Source organism: Protopterus annectens, chromosome 3.part0 (genome assembly GCF_019279795.1).
Source record: "Protopterus annectens isolate FY-2018-M chromosome 3.part0, PAN1.0, whole genome shotgun sequence".
Taxonomy (NCBI): Eukaryota; Metazoa; Chordata; order Ceratodontiformes; family Protopteridae; genus Protopterus; species Protopterus annectens.
This window is the reverse complement of record NC_056731.1, coordinates 872777142-872793444: the sequence shown is the minus strand read 5'-3', so window position 1 is coordinate 872793444 and position 16303 is coordinate 872777142.

The following is a 16303-nucleotide window of genomic DNA, read 5'->3' as shown; positions in this document are numbered from 1 at the left end:
ACAATAAAAGGGATGCCAAACATGACACTACCTGTGCTCAACCACGTGTAGGGAGTGTACTATGTGCATCCAGCATAGGCAGCCCTCCAGCACCATCCTCAGTACTGGCACACCCACAAGGTAAGTCACTCTCCTTACCAGTTGCTGAATGGAGTAGTATGTGTCGTTACCTGTATCTATGGTATGGATGTGAGCATGCAAGGGAATTGGGTGGCTGAATGGGATGCCAGCAGATGGTAGACACCTATAGTGGCAGCATGAGATCTGTAACAAATACTGGTTCATAGATTAGGTTCATAGATTAGTACTAAGCTAACTGCCCTAGCGAGCCATTTTAAGCTTAGCCAGTTATCCCTTGTGAGACTCAAACCCTGCACCTTGTGTTTGTAAGGCAAACACCTTAACCATTAGGCCACCCTCCCAACCCACCATAGTAGCCAGTACTAGACATGCTGACAAAATCCACTACAGGAAATGTGCTGGGCCACATGTGTGTCCATATGACACACACATGCCAGTCAGGGAGGTTCACATACCCAACAACAGTCTCAGCCAGCAGGACAGGTGTAGACAAACACAAACAAAGGCTGTGCTAAGGCCTCTGAATGATGCCTATGGGTAACCTCCACCTCAGGCCTACACAGACAGACTACATCAGGTCAGGCAGTGGGATATTAGTTCTGAAGGGTAGGAAGTCAGAAACTAATATGTAGGTCAATCAAACCTAAGACCTGTAGTACACTGATATGCCTCTAGTCAGCATGATAGGTTAGAAAACAGAATGAAATGGAGTACCTAACATACCAGTACAGTCATAGCAAATGTGTACAAGTGTCAGGTGTGCCCCCCAATCCTGTGTAGCAATGTAGAAACAGTCAGGTGTGCCCCCCCAAATCCTATGTAGACATGTAGTAACAGTTAGGTGTGCCTCCCCCAGTCCTATGTAGACATGTAGTAACAGTCAGGTGTGCCCCCCAATCCTATGTAGAAATGTAGTAACAGTCAGCTGTGCCCCCCCCAATCTTGTGTAGCAATGTAGAAATAGTCAGGTGTGCCTCCCCCCAAATCCTATGTAGATATGTAGTAACAGTCAGGTGTGCCCCCCAATCCTATGTAGAAAAGTAGAAGCGATGGCGTGACCCCCCCCAATCCAATGTGCACACATTGTAACAGTCAGGTGTGCCCCCCCCAAATCCTATGTAGAAATGTAGTAACAGTCAGGTATGCCCCCAATCCAATGTAGACATGTAGTAACATGTATGTGTAGGTATAATACCAGTGGAGCACAGATGCCCAGAGGTGGCCAAGATAGCAGGATAGATTGTAGCATTTGTACAATATGCAGGTATGTGTGTGTTAGGTTGGTGTGTGTTTCATATTGTGTGAGAGTGGTCAGTATGTATGGATGTTGAGGTTTGACCTGGTGGCCATTGCCCACTACTGCCGATGACAGGGCCAAGTTCTCACAACTGCAGTGCCAACGACAATTTTTCCCCAGTATAACACATGCTAGCAGTAAGCCATTGTTAAGGTATGGTAGTAATATGTGTTACCATCTGAAAGATGGACATGGCATGGCTGTTGGGCTAGATATACAAGCAGTACACAGGGAAAAGTACCCCAGACATACAATGTATAATGTGTGACCATGAAATGGACACACCCTTGAAATTGTACATACAGGTATGCATCACATTATCTGGGCCTGTAGTAGGGAATACTGGTGTCATCTGGCCAAACACTTGCAGATCACAAAGGTGATAGGACTGATGTACTGGGAAACATCTGATGTACCTGCACAAGCCAGCATAACTGGAATGCCCCATGCATATCTGTGAGTCAGATGCAAGTGGTGTCCGTAGCACACATGCACCCAGCTCACCCAAACACCACCCACAGGTACCTCTCTGGTCGTATCCCTGCTGTTGGGAATGGGTACAATATGACCCCCACCTGTGTATGGCAATAGCGAAAGAATGCAGCATGCAGTGCAGGTGTCCCATGCAGGTGTGTCCATAGCTGTAAGTAGCACCCTGCCAGCATCCACACCACCTGATCAATACTAATAGAAAGCATTGGTATGAACACCTAGCACACCTACCCTGTCAACTCAGGGGAATATACTGTATGGTAATCTGGGACTGTAGGAACGACAGAATGCAATGGCCTGCCACAGTGGGCCTGCATGACCAGCAAATGGTCTACAGGCCTCTGCCAAATGCGTGTGTCTCACACATACTGCTAATGCATGTTATGTCATGGACATCCAAATAACAACATAACACACTCCACATAAGCCATATGCAAGGCCATGTGGACAAAACACAATAACATGTCCACCATGTCCCACTGCATGAACTGTGGACCAACACCAAAACACAGCTGTGATGATGTGATAACCTTAGGGAAAGTATCAGAGAATGTATGCATAATGTATGGAAGAGGATAGAATAATAGAGGGGGGATGGGAGCATGGGCAGCATGGAATGTACAAGGTCTGACACACAGCCATGTGCACATACTATCCCTGGCTGCAAACACATAAATGGGTGGCTACAAACCTGCCAGTACACTAAAATAGGGATAATGTCCTGACTTATGACCCCTGCCTCTGGGTAGCCTGTGTGAATCTGTACAGCTGTGAGGTATTACCACAACAAGATAAGATCATACTGTCATGTTGATGGATGTACATGTATGGGATCCTCTGCCAGCACTGTACCAAGGTTCTGAACTGGATACACAGACCCATCAGCAAGTGTCTGCAGCTTCCCTCTAGAATGTAGGCTTTTGCCCACAATACTGGACACAGCTGCATTCACCCTTGTTCCCCAGGACATCACTGTGAGCAAGAATATCCACCTGACAGTACTTGAAGACATAAAACATCACAGTGTATAACAGTACACATGTCTGAATATCTCTGCTAACACCAGTACCATGTAGCAGAAGCAGCACAGACACAATCACCTACAGTGCACACTATCCCTTGCACAGTTTGACGCCATATTGCCAACTAATCTACAGATATCCTGCAGAAACAGTTTGCTACCAGTAGGTGTAGAACACAAAGGTCTGCACTGGAGTAAAAACTACCTGGAATGGATCTACACATTCAATACAGATGGGCATACTGGGCATGCTCACACACAGAGAAATGAAGGCAATGTCAGACAACAATATACTGAAAGGTCATACTGGGCATGCTCATACACTTAAACAAATGAAGCCCATATCTGTAAACAACAGTGGACCATACATATCTGACAGTTGCAGATATTAGTGCATCCACTCCTCGGTATGCACCAATCATGTTTTGCACACACATTGGATAGGAATACAGACATATAGCCAAGGACAACACACTATGATATGCCAAATGTAGACATACATAGATATGTGGAAGAGTGGCAGTGACAAAGAGCCTTCCATCATAAGGCCTGTCCCACCTAGCACACAGCCAAATGGCTACAACCACATGATGTGTAAATGTCACTCACTGTAGAAATTAGCGATTGGTATCCATTAGCAGTACAGACTCTGTGGTGCAAGTGTTAGCTGTGCAACATGACTGTACAAGGCCGTAGTCATCTAGCAGTTGTATACACATACCTGTGGAATATAAACCTGCATGTGCCTGTGTGTGGTGTGTCATCCTCTAGATGAATGAGTTATGGCCCATGAACACACACTACCCTCCCCATAGCTCTACTATGACAAGCCTGTTGATGGCATCCAGTTTGAAATACACCTTTGGGAATTAAGTAGCCCAGTAATCTCTGTGGTGCATCCTAAAACTGTGTAATGCTGTAGTGTGATAAACTAGCTAGGTAGGAGGTCTAATCCCAGACATGGCAACTGTGTTTGTGTGTCTCTGTGTAGGGAGCAATGTTTTTTAGGCTAGTCACACTCACTACAAATCAAATGCCCTACTTTGGCAAGGCTGCTGATGTCATTCACTGTGAAATACACCTTTGGGAAAGGAGTAGCCCAGTAATCTCTGTGGTGGGTCCTATAATAGCATAATGCTGTATTGTGATATAGTACTTTGGTAGGGGGTTCTATTCCCACACATGGCAAGTGTGGATGCTTGTGTGTGTGTTCCTTTGTCTGTGTAGGAAGCAAGGCTTTTTTAGGTTAGTCACACTCACTACAATTTAAATGCCCTACTTTGGGAAGCCTGCTGATATCATTCACTGTGAAATACACCTTTGGGAAAGAAGTAGCCCAGTAATCTCCATGGTGCATCCTGTACTGTGTAATGCTGAAATGTAACAAACTAGTTAGGTAGGTGTTCTAATCACAGACATGGCAATTGTGTGTGTTTGTGTGTGTGTGTGTGTGTGTGTGTGTGTGTGTGTGTGTGTGTGTGTGTGTGTGTGTGTGTGTGTGTGTGTGTAGGGAGCAATGCTTTTTAGGCTAGTCACACTCACTACAATTCAAATGCCCTACTTTGGCAACCCTGCTGATGTTATTCACTGTGAAATACACCTTTGGGAAAGGAGTAGCCCAGTAATCTCCGTTGTGTGCCCTGTAACAGCATAATGCTGTAGTGTGATATAGTACTTTGGTAGGGGTTCTATACCCACACATGGCAAGTGTGGATGTTTGTGTGTGTGTTTTTTTGTCTGTGTAGGGTGCAATGTTTTGAGGCCATCCACAGTCACTACAACCTCCAATGACCTTCTTTGGCATGCCTACTGATGTCATACCCAGTGAACTGCACCTTTGGGGAAGGAGTACTCCAGTAATCTCTGTGGTGCATCATATAACTGTGTACTGCTGTAGTGTAATAAACTAGTTAGGTAGGAGTTCTAATCCCAGACATGGCAAGTGTGTGTGTGTGTGTGTGTGTGTGTGTGTGTGTGTGTGTGTGTGTGTGTGTGTGTGTGTGTGTGTGTGTGTGTGTGTGTGTGTGTGTCTCTGTGTTTGTCATTCGTATCCTGTGTGGAGGTGGCCGTGAGTGCATAACAACTGGACTCATTGTGGAGCGGGTTTTGCAAATTTCTTATATGGTGGCCCTATTATATGTCACAATGTCCACCTTACAAGGATAACAGATGTGAAATAGCCAAGAGGCTGGGGTGGCAATTTATACTCCTACATGTGACATCAAGGCCTGGCAAACAAGGTTAACAACCCTTGTATAAAACAGAGAACACTCTCAACCCTTGTCTCATACACAAACACACTTGTCTAGGCAACAACCGCTATGTTGGTAGTACCCTGCATATTGCCCACAGATAGTAGCCATGGTGTGATTGCATTGAACTACAGAGGGCATGGCACCCTGTCCATCAGTACAATAGGCATGTACATGCAGACAGTGTGCCTTCACTATGTTCCCCACTGGATGCCTGCAACACCTGTGGTGCAATCAAATCTGACCCACAAAGGACATACTATGCCTTAAACACATGCCCTGTATGGACAGATGCCACTGACACCAAGGAATACCTGTATCATGCTATCAATGTAGGTGCAGGGTCAACCTGCTGTCCATTACCAGTTCCCAGCACATGAGGACAGGACAGGTACATCTGATGATAACAATCTGTGTACACAACATGGGCCAGACACCCCAGGTACAGTTCCTCATGTCACTGTACATGTATGTGGGATGTGTGCACATCCAAGACAGCGTCCGTGTCATGGACTAAAGAACACATACATGGCAAGAATTGCACAGCAATGGCCACACACAATAGTTACCCAGGTGACTGGATGGTGAATACAATATCCACCTGTGTGGGCCAATCCAGACACTACACCCCTGAGCCACACTGCAGTCCATTGTCATGTGGCCTGACACCAAGGTATACACTTCACCTAGCCTTGTATAGCCTTCTTCCACAGTCAACCGCTACACACCCATGAAGCAATGCACACATGCATATCAGTACTGGCACCCTGTGTCTGTGTGTGCGGTGTATGATGCTTTTGACCACATTCACACTCACTACAACCCCCATTGTTATACTGAAGCATGCTGTCTAATGTCAGACACCTTCACATACCCTTTGCTCATATAACCTCTGGATAACCCCTGTGGTGCATGCGATACCTGCATAGTACTGTATTGTGGCAAACAAACTAGTTAGGAAGTATATTCCTGACCCTGCCAAATGTGTCAATGTGTGTGAGTCCCTGAGATAGTGTGGCTGTGTTGAGTCTGACATCTGTTCATGTGGAGAGACACGTGTACTACACCTACTGTATTGCTACCATATCACTGTTATAGATGTCACTCACCATCACATATATGTTTGAACAGCTCCTCAATATTTAAACTATATGGTGCATGCAATAACTGCACAGATATGTGATAGCAATACATAGTTAGTCAGAGGTTTGAAACCCTGTACTGGTAGGTGTGTGACACAAACATGTTTAGGTTTTAATCTCCCACTCCTCCCTGACTTACTTTGTCTCTGTCTGTCTTTCTCAATCCTTCTCTGGTGGATGTGGAGAACTACACCTGCTTTGCTTAGGCAGCAGCATGTGTTTTGTGTAACTGATGCTCATGATCAGCTGATGGCCTTTGCATGAATTGCATCCCTCCTCTAGCTGATTGCATGTGGAAAGCAGTGGAAACATTTCCATAGCCAATTGCATGGAAACACACTCCAATATCTAGGAATATCATGTTGGTGTTGGCCGTTTTCATTCACTGTGAGCAGGACCTAAATCTGGTGTTTGGCAAACAGCATCACAGATGGAGTTGGGATTTACCTCTAACAAGATACAGTGTGGAAACAGATCAACACACAGGAGAGGGATGTGCCTGACATCACTACAGAATGTAAGTGTTGCTATTCTGCATTTGGAGTAATGTTGGTTTAACAGGGTGTGTGTGGATATGGCTGGTCTACATGTTTTAATACCTGTCATGACAATGCTATGTTTTTGAGGAAACCCCCATCTGTAGGGTAATCTGCAGACTGTGCAGTGTGTGGTGCCTTTTGTTTATTGTGTTACTCACAGAGCACCTATCTGAGAACTGCAGAAGCATAGTCTGAGGATTGTAGGCAGTACATGGTGACAGCCATGAGAGTTACTGACTTCATATCCCTCATAGGACATATGTCACAACAAACCCTGTTACAACAGTAAATGTATAAGATTAGAACAGCAACATGTCAATATTGGCCCTGTGTTTGTGCCTCCAGCCACAACTCTGTCAGCCTTTGTACATATGTCATGCAGTAAGAGGTGCATATGTATTGTACACCATTATTTATTGACATCATATCTGATGTCAGTGAGATATCAGATTGCTACACATGTTATGTATAGTAGGGGTTATATTTGAGGACATAACCTGGACATTCTGTGGTTGTGTGTACAGTACTGAGGTCTGTGTACTTATGGTGATTGTCAACAGTGTGTGTATTGTGAATATGTACCCTGGCCTGTGTACAGACTGTGGTAGATATCATTGTTCTTGGTCCTGTCCTATCTGATGTTACATCCTGCTTTAGTGTATGGTACCCTATTGGCTGCCATGTTTGTAGGGCCAAACACACACATGTCCCATACCACAGACAGGCATCGGACCACACTGTGTAGTGGCCCAGTATATGTAGGATTAGTGTGTGAGTGGCACATATGAGGATGGTGTTGATCAGACAGTCCATATACTGTAATATTAAGCTAGCTTACCATATGTGGCTGTGGCTGTGTTCACACTGGTTGTGGTTATGCACTTTCACACAAGTGTCTGTTACTCTGTGCTGTGACATGCCTGTAGAGCCTGCTATATTTGCAGTTGCATGTGTATTCCCCCATAACAAATGTAGGCCAGTGTTGTGGCAGTCTGCCTGTAGCCTGCACAGTGCTTTGTTACATGCCTAGCAGCTTAGTGTACTTACCCAGTGTGATGTTATGTCCAGATATTTGCCAGATGTACTGCTGCCGGGCCAACATAACTGTCATGTATTTCTGACAAAGCAGTGGGATGCTGTACAGATGTATGTCACTAACTAGTGGGTAGTATGTGGCCATATGACCTCTGCACCAGCGGTTATTATGTGTCAGGACAGACAGGAGTGTGTGACTGCATAACTTATGGGGCCAAATATATTCCAGCATTTACATGCTATACTCATCCACATGGCTGTTAACATCCACATTGTCAGGCTTGGCCCACATGTCTTGCACCAAGGGGTTCTGTGTATACCTCTGGAGTGACCAGATTGTGTCAGACTGTCCACATTTATTGGTCATATCTCTGCTGTAGTCCACAGGATCATTGCTGTGCTAGCAGTGGTACTGTACTATGATGTCCTTAGGATGTCTGTCAGTAGCCAATGGCGCACATGCTAAAAGCAGATGTGACCTCCCACACACAACATGTCTGTTAAATCAACCCCTATTACAGTAGCAACAGTCTACATATATACCTGCAATACATACCTGACATCCCCTTGCACTAAGAGGTTGGGACTATTGGGGTTGAGGTAGGACTCCACTCCATGTTCTGGACATATGGTGAACATATATGCATAGATAATTATCCATATATTTATATAGATATATACACATATACATATCGACATACATAGATGGATATGTATATGTACATATATATATATATATATATATATATATATATATATATATATATATACATATAAACACTCAAATATATACATTATACACAGCAATATATGTCTACACATATACAGATAGTGATGCATATGCACATATACTTATGGATATCTACATATATTTTGACAGTAATAGCTATATCAGGATAGATATGTATGCGCATATAGTTATATATATCTACATATATATCTACATAAATAGGCATATCTGTACACATAGGATATGCATACATATATATCTATATATACATATATCTATATCTATCTATATCTATCTATCTAGATATATATATGTATATATATATATATATATATATATATGTATATACAGAGAGATCTACACATGGCCATATATATGATGCAGTGTGCAGATGTGTATACAGACATATGTATGAATATACATGTGTATGTACATGCAGACATATATCACCATATGTATATGTATATATCCATAATTCCTGTCATGTGTAAACATCATGGTTGTATCTCACCGTATGTATCTGATATGTGTACATTATGATAAAACAACATATGTGATGCAACAGTCATATTAATAACAAATACTACACAATTGTGGAAGTAAAAGCAATTGTTCAATGCTAATCAATATGTGTACTGACAGATGGGTCTACCTGACAATGCCGAAAGCTTGAAACATCGACGATGAGAAGACCGACACCGGAAGATCGCTTTTTGGACAGGGGATTTGTTTTGTTTGTTGAGTGTCAGGATTGTGGTTTTTTGGGTATGTGACGTTTCGTGTTTCTGAACTTTCGGTTTTGTGGTGTCGGTGATTTCGTTGTCGGTGTTTTAGTGCATCGGTGTTGTCAGGTAGACCCTGACAGATTTATTGGAAAAACAACAGCTGTCTTCACAGTGTTCATGCTGTAGTAATTAAGTGTTGTGACTATAGTGTGCAGGGTCCTGGGTTCAAGCCCTGCAAGGGCTGTTCATTTTGTTGCTGGGCAGTAAAAGGGCTGTCAGATAGAGACTGGTTAAGGCAGTTTTGAGCAGCTTTAAGTGCATTTGTGCGGGTTTGCGTATGGGAGCTTACACAGTGTAGACTTCACTTACCAGTGCGCAAATCAGCTTAGCTGTTATATTGGAGCAATGTTGATACCTGCTAAGCATGGCTTAGTCTTGGTAACCAGTTTACACCACCCAGTCCAATAACATAGCAGGGTAATGACATCTGTAATAAGTGTATGTAATGCCATATACAATACATGCACCTATGTGCTGTCATTACAGCAGCAAGGGGTGTGAGTGTCATGTCTGGGACACATAAGTATATGAGGCCTGTACAGCACTGTTATCCATGTGAATGTGTTACATACAGGGGTATCAGCCCATGGTATGTACTGTCACACTGGTATGTAGTGTATCATGGTGGTACTACTGTTGACAGTGTTTTCCCAGGCAAGAATAAAGTGCTAAATGTAGTACTGACAACAGGCACACCTGCAGGCATAGCTGGACTGTAAGGCCTCCCTGTTGTATCCCTGGTGTGTGAGCTGTGTCACAATATATATCCCCTACTGGATAATGATCCGACATGTGGAATGCAACTGTAGACTACCGTCTGTACAGCACATGTTATTGAGGGCTTCCAGCATGTAATTATGGCATACATATTGTTGTCAAACATCGATCTGTCAACACATTCATCCTACTGCATAGCTACTTGCCAAGCTGATGACTGTCAGTCCCTGTACAGATGTGTAGATGGGAGGTATCCAGCTGGGATATGTACAGGCAACCTATGCTTGATTGACACATCTCTGCCCAGCTGTGTAAGAACTGGTACATATAGGAGACAACACTCTGTATGCACCACATGCCACGGGTACCTCCACTACACTACCACAGTCAACAGAACATGCTTGGGCACAGGTCTCCATCACAGACACTAACCATGTGTTGTAATACATGTTACATACATGCCAACTTGATCACCTCAATGGCTATGTGCAGGAGGTACGCAGAGGATTGGCTGATGCATGTCACTCTCACCCTGAGGGTCACCACAGTGGTGTCTGTCGATAGATTGCCTACTGCCACATGACAGGTGGCAGGATACCACAGTACACACATCCCCTACACAACCCATCTCTCCATGGACAATAGCTAGGTACACAGCTATGACCACCTGCAGTGATGCACCCCACTACTGACACATGTGTACATGTGCATTACTGAGTATAGCAGTGTCTGTGTGCTAGCACACCTGTACTTGGGAATTCCATGAAGGCCTTCACAATCACTGCAACACCCATTACTATACTCAGTTGTGGCTGCTGCTGTATGGACATTACATGTACCCTGTTATGTTCCTTTCCATACTGGCTACATGTGCCTTGCAGTACCAGCACAGCAGTGTTGTACCAATGAGTCGATAGGCATGGGATATCCATTGAGTTCTGGCAAGTGTGTGTATGTGTGCATGTCCGTATATCTGTAGGGTACAGCATTCCGAGGCCACATATTCCTATTACACTATCCATTGCCACACAGTAGTACAGATAGTGTTGTTGCTGCCCATATGTGAGGCATGATAATTCAACACCCTACTATGCCTGTTGCATGTGCATTAGATGCATATCCCTGTAGTACCACTGTTGGGATATACAATGGGTTGTATAGCAGTCATGGGCAATGTGTGATGGTGGGTATGTCAGAGTGTCATCATGGGTTTCAGGGAGTACAATATCCACTGGGTGATGTGGGTGCTGTGTACACTGTCATTACACCAAGGTACACCCAGTATATGTCCCATGTACCACTTTATGGTTACCACTGTCACCATCAACCATACAGGTAACTGATACCACAATCCAGTCCAGTTATGCATGTGCTGTGTGCAGCCTACCTGTAGCACATTGGACACACAGTCAAGTTAGTTAGCAGCGATAGACCCAGGTCTCTTGGATGTGTGTCTGCCTGTTATGTGTCTGTTAATGTGTATAAGGTATATCACACTATGTATTGTCCATATACACCCTTTACATCCCTCATTAGCATACTGTACATGTCTGGGGATGTTCTGCATGTAACATGTAACCTGGAAGACAGCTCACCCTAAATGTTGTGTGGTGTGTGCAATGAAAGCCATACATTTCAGTAGCACTACAAACCTAGGTAGGGGTCTAGTCCCAGTGTTGTGCATGTATGTGGATGGGTCTACATCAGGTTGCAGATTATACACGTCCCAGCGGGTCACCTGTCCATGTGGCACAGGCAATAACTGTTATACAAACCTGTGACGTGTTCAACTGTACCCCAGATATGTCACAGCCATGGTGTCACCACAGTGCCATACCCTTTTGTCGAATATGACTGCAGACCATCGTCGTACTGACACATGTACACCTGCAACACAAATGGATAACATTATGGAGACCACAATAAACCAGTGTTACTAACAGCTGTAATGCATCATTGCTGGATGGCTACACTACCTGACATGTGTGCATTAAACTTTACTCCTGACAACATGTTACACTGCAGTACTTTGGTAGACTGTAGTACATTCACCGTGTGCATCAGAACCATATTAGCCTGTCTCTACATTGATGCTATGGATGACAGGGGATGTGGCACAGGTATCATCATATGCACAGGGTGTGTTGTTGGTTTGCCAGAGGCTGAGAGTGGGCCATACATTTGACACCATGTGTGTGGGTAAGGGGTGTAATGAGATGAACTGGGCATAGTGATGTGGTGTGTGTAGGTATGAGGATGCCCTAGGTGTGTTCATATAGTGTGCGGGTAAGCATGCACACAGTTCTGCCGTGTGGCTGCCCAACACAGGTGTTTATGGACAGCTGCAGACCATACCTGGCAGGGTGTGCAGTTCACTGCCAACAGCCATGGACACATTGACTGTGCATGCCAGGGGTTCCATGGACACATCCAGGTACAGGCTTCGATGTGCTACTCTCCCCGATGATGACAGATGTCCATTGAAAACAGGTCACTCCTGGGACTGGCCAGGACCACATGCTCATGGCCTGCTGTGGTGTGGTGTAGAGAGCACCCCCCCCACAGTGCCAGGGCTGGGACTGCCACTACAGGAGCCCCTTGGTGTCCTAGCATGACCACGTTGACTGCCAGCTGTTGGCATTGCTGGCCTACGTCCATGAGGCCATCGCTGCACTCCCACCATACTTTCAAGCATGGACAAACCACAGTCAATGAAGGCCATCATCTCACCAGACCATCTATCCATGAGCTCGGTAGAAGCACAGATGGCACCAGACAGTTCACGGACATTGTCACTTGCAGATGTGAAAGAAGCCCTCTGCAGCCACAGGCCCTGTCTGGTTAAAATTTCCATACATGCCTGTGCCACCATGACAGCCTGAAACATTTGCCTAGTGGTACCAGTTGTGGTGTATCTGCCAGGGACATGGTGACCAGCGGCCCTACCACGAGCACACTGGGACATCTGCCTATGTGGTGCCCTGCTGGACATCTGGCTATGCCTGCTATGACCAGACACAATAGGCATGGTTATCACACTCTCCTGTGCACTGCCACCAAATGCTAGCTGTCCCTTCACTATGGCCACTGGTGATGGAGTATGTATAGGCACTGAAACTGTGTGTGAGGTTGGGGTGGCTAAAAGGGGGATGTCAAATGATGGCACTGTTTCGGTCCCTGACAACCCCACCTGTGCCTGAACAGTACTATCATCATCTTCGGTGTCTGTATGGACACCAACATCAGATTGTATGCAGGAGGGATCCTGACCCACCTTGCCACCTGTGGGGGAAAACAATAAACACACTTTAAGACCTATACAGCATTGCATAACAGTACACACACACACACACACACACACACACACACACACACACACACACACGCACACACACGCACACACACGCACACACACACACACACACACACCACCTTAATACCTACCTTTCCGTGACTTTAAAGACAGTCCCATGTATATTCCCATGCATTCTCTATCCTGCATCACACTTGGTAACATACATTCATTAATACCACTCATTAACGTATTATTCCTCTAAATGCCTAGACAAGTGATCACAACACAAGACCTGTTACTCCATTACCTCCATGACCTGAGTGGAGTGATTTTGCATGGCCTCACTGCTGTCATTCAGTGTTCACCCTGTGTATGTCCAAACATCATGAGCATGGCCCCTATATGTGAGGGGCTACTATGTTCACTCCATAATATCACACACTGGAGTGTCATGTGTATGTATTGCTCAGTACATGCTTGATATGCTGCTCAATCCGCCTATTATGTGACAACTGTAATATATGGATACACTCCCTGGTGTTGTCTAGTAATTCCCCAATGCATCTGTAGTGCTGCATATGTGGGTTGTCAAGTCACCTCTCTGCTGAATGCGATATTAAGGTTATACCTGGTGCCTGCCTTCCCTCCCAATGCCTGTTCCATGCTACAGACCTTATTATACTATCAGCTGTCCTGGGATTACATACATGACAAGTATTCCTGGTGTGTCATGTGTCAGTCCATGTCCATGTACTGCACGATCCCAAAGGGAAGTACTGCTGTATGAACAACCCTACAATCACACATGTGCATACATGGACACCCACACAAACACACACACATGCATACATGCATCCTACATGCATCAACCTCCCTCCACTTCACCAGAGTGACCCTACAGACAAACTAACCACCCACTGAGACACACACATGCACACACACACACGCACACACACACACACACACACACACACACACACACACACACACACATGCACACACATACACACACACACACACACAGGTGAGGTTGCACAGTGATTGTACACACAATCCTCCTATTACCCATCTGTCAACATGCATAACATATGGTACACAACAACATGCAGTGCAGCTATAGTCAATCCATGCTAGCAGCAGTATACATGAGTCTGATGCATGTGCTGTGTTACTAGGTGATACTCCTTCCCCTGGATACCACTGCACCCATGTACACAGTATTGCTGTGCACCTTTTCTGCACCCTGCCATGTACTGTGCACCAGACCTCACATGTGTACAACCCATTGCTGAATGTGTAGTACTGTGTCAGTTATGTCAGCTTTAATACTCACAGCCCCTATTTTTTTCAGCAACACATACCTGAGATGATATGTGGACAGATGTCACTTGTGAATGCCTGATGTCTGGTTTACAGCTCTCAACATCAGTGGACCATGTATGACCAATCCAATACTATTACACTGACAACCATCAGAGCATACTGTGGCTATGGGGAGTGCACACACCCTTATTGATATGATGCACCCTTCCTTGATCTGCCATGGGACCACATCACTGCATATATTAACAGTACATGAGCCTGATATGTGACATATGTCCTATACATTCACATGCAGTGTCTATGGAATGTGTTAGGTATGTGGATGATAACCATGATGCATACACTCCGTGTGTGCATATGTGTGCACACCCTTATCATGATGGTTTGTTGAACTTATTGTTATGTGTACTACAGCAGTCACTACTCCTGGCAGAGGTATACTAGCATGGGTCATCTGCATTTGCCGGTGTATGTTCAGTCTGCCCTACACATGTCCCCCTAATCTGCATGATTGCAAGGTCTACTCATGTGCACATCCCTTGGTGTTCACACACTGCCATCACTATTGCTGTGGGGGTAGGGTTACATCTGCCACAGTTCCTGAACCTGACTGTGTGCAGATACAGTCATTCTTAGCATCCTTAGGATCCCTGCTGCATTGCACTGGTGTGTCATGCTGACACCCTCCCCACCTTCAGCCTTTTTGGAGATGATTGACAAGTAAGGCCTACACATGTGTGTCAGTTTGCAGTGTCCCATACATTGAACACCACATGTTACAGCCTAGTCCCAGCTGATAATGTGAACCACAGTAATACATTATGGCTTAGTGTAACTCTACAACAGTTGCCATTGTACTGGTATATACACTGGTAATGTACTGTATACGGGTGATGTTTCATACATGTCCCTACTGTAGGCCATGTCTCCCACCATTATGTTACTCCCTGTGGACACATTCCGCAATGACAGGATGTTAGTTATCTTGCAGGTGTCTGACATACCCTTCCAATACCACATCATGGTCACCACTGTGATGCCATGCATTTAACTGCAACCATATGTGCACATGAACAGCATGCATTTTGGATAGGTGTGTTAGATGTGTGCATGGAATATACCATAGCCATTAGATGCCCGGCGTATTGGCAAGCATCCACATAAACCATACTCACCAGCTACAGGCTGCTGTCTTGGTGGTATATCAGGGGGACCTACATAAGAGGGTGAGAGATACAAAGTTAGTGGCTACACCTGTGACATTGCTACAGGGTGGGTGCAGCATTACAATACATCAACAGTACATGTCCACAATACTACCATGTATGCACATCTGTTTATCACTACTATGCAGCAACAAACTATCCCTATAACATGTCAGATATGCATGATCTACCTGTACAGATGCAGATGCATATGCAACAGTGGTCTAATGATGTGCCCTGTGGCCTTAACTGCACACTCCTCAGCTGGTGTGTGGGTAGCACCCACCTCCACAATGATGTCCAGCAGTTGTTGGCTATGCAGACGGGCAGGTGCCACAAGGTTGGCTAGGAGCTCCTCAACACATGTTTGGGGGGGGTGGATGGAATGG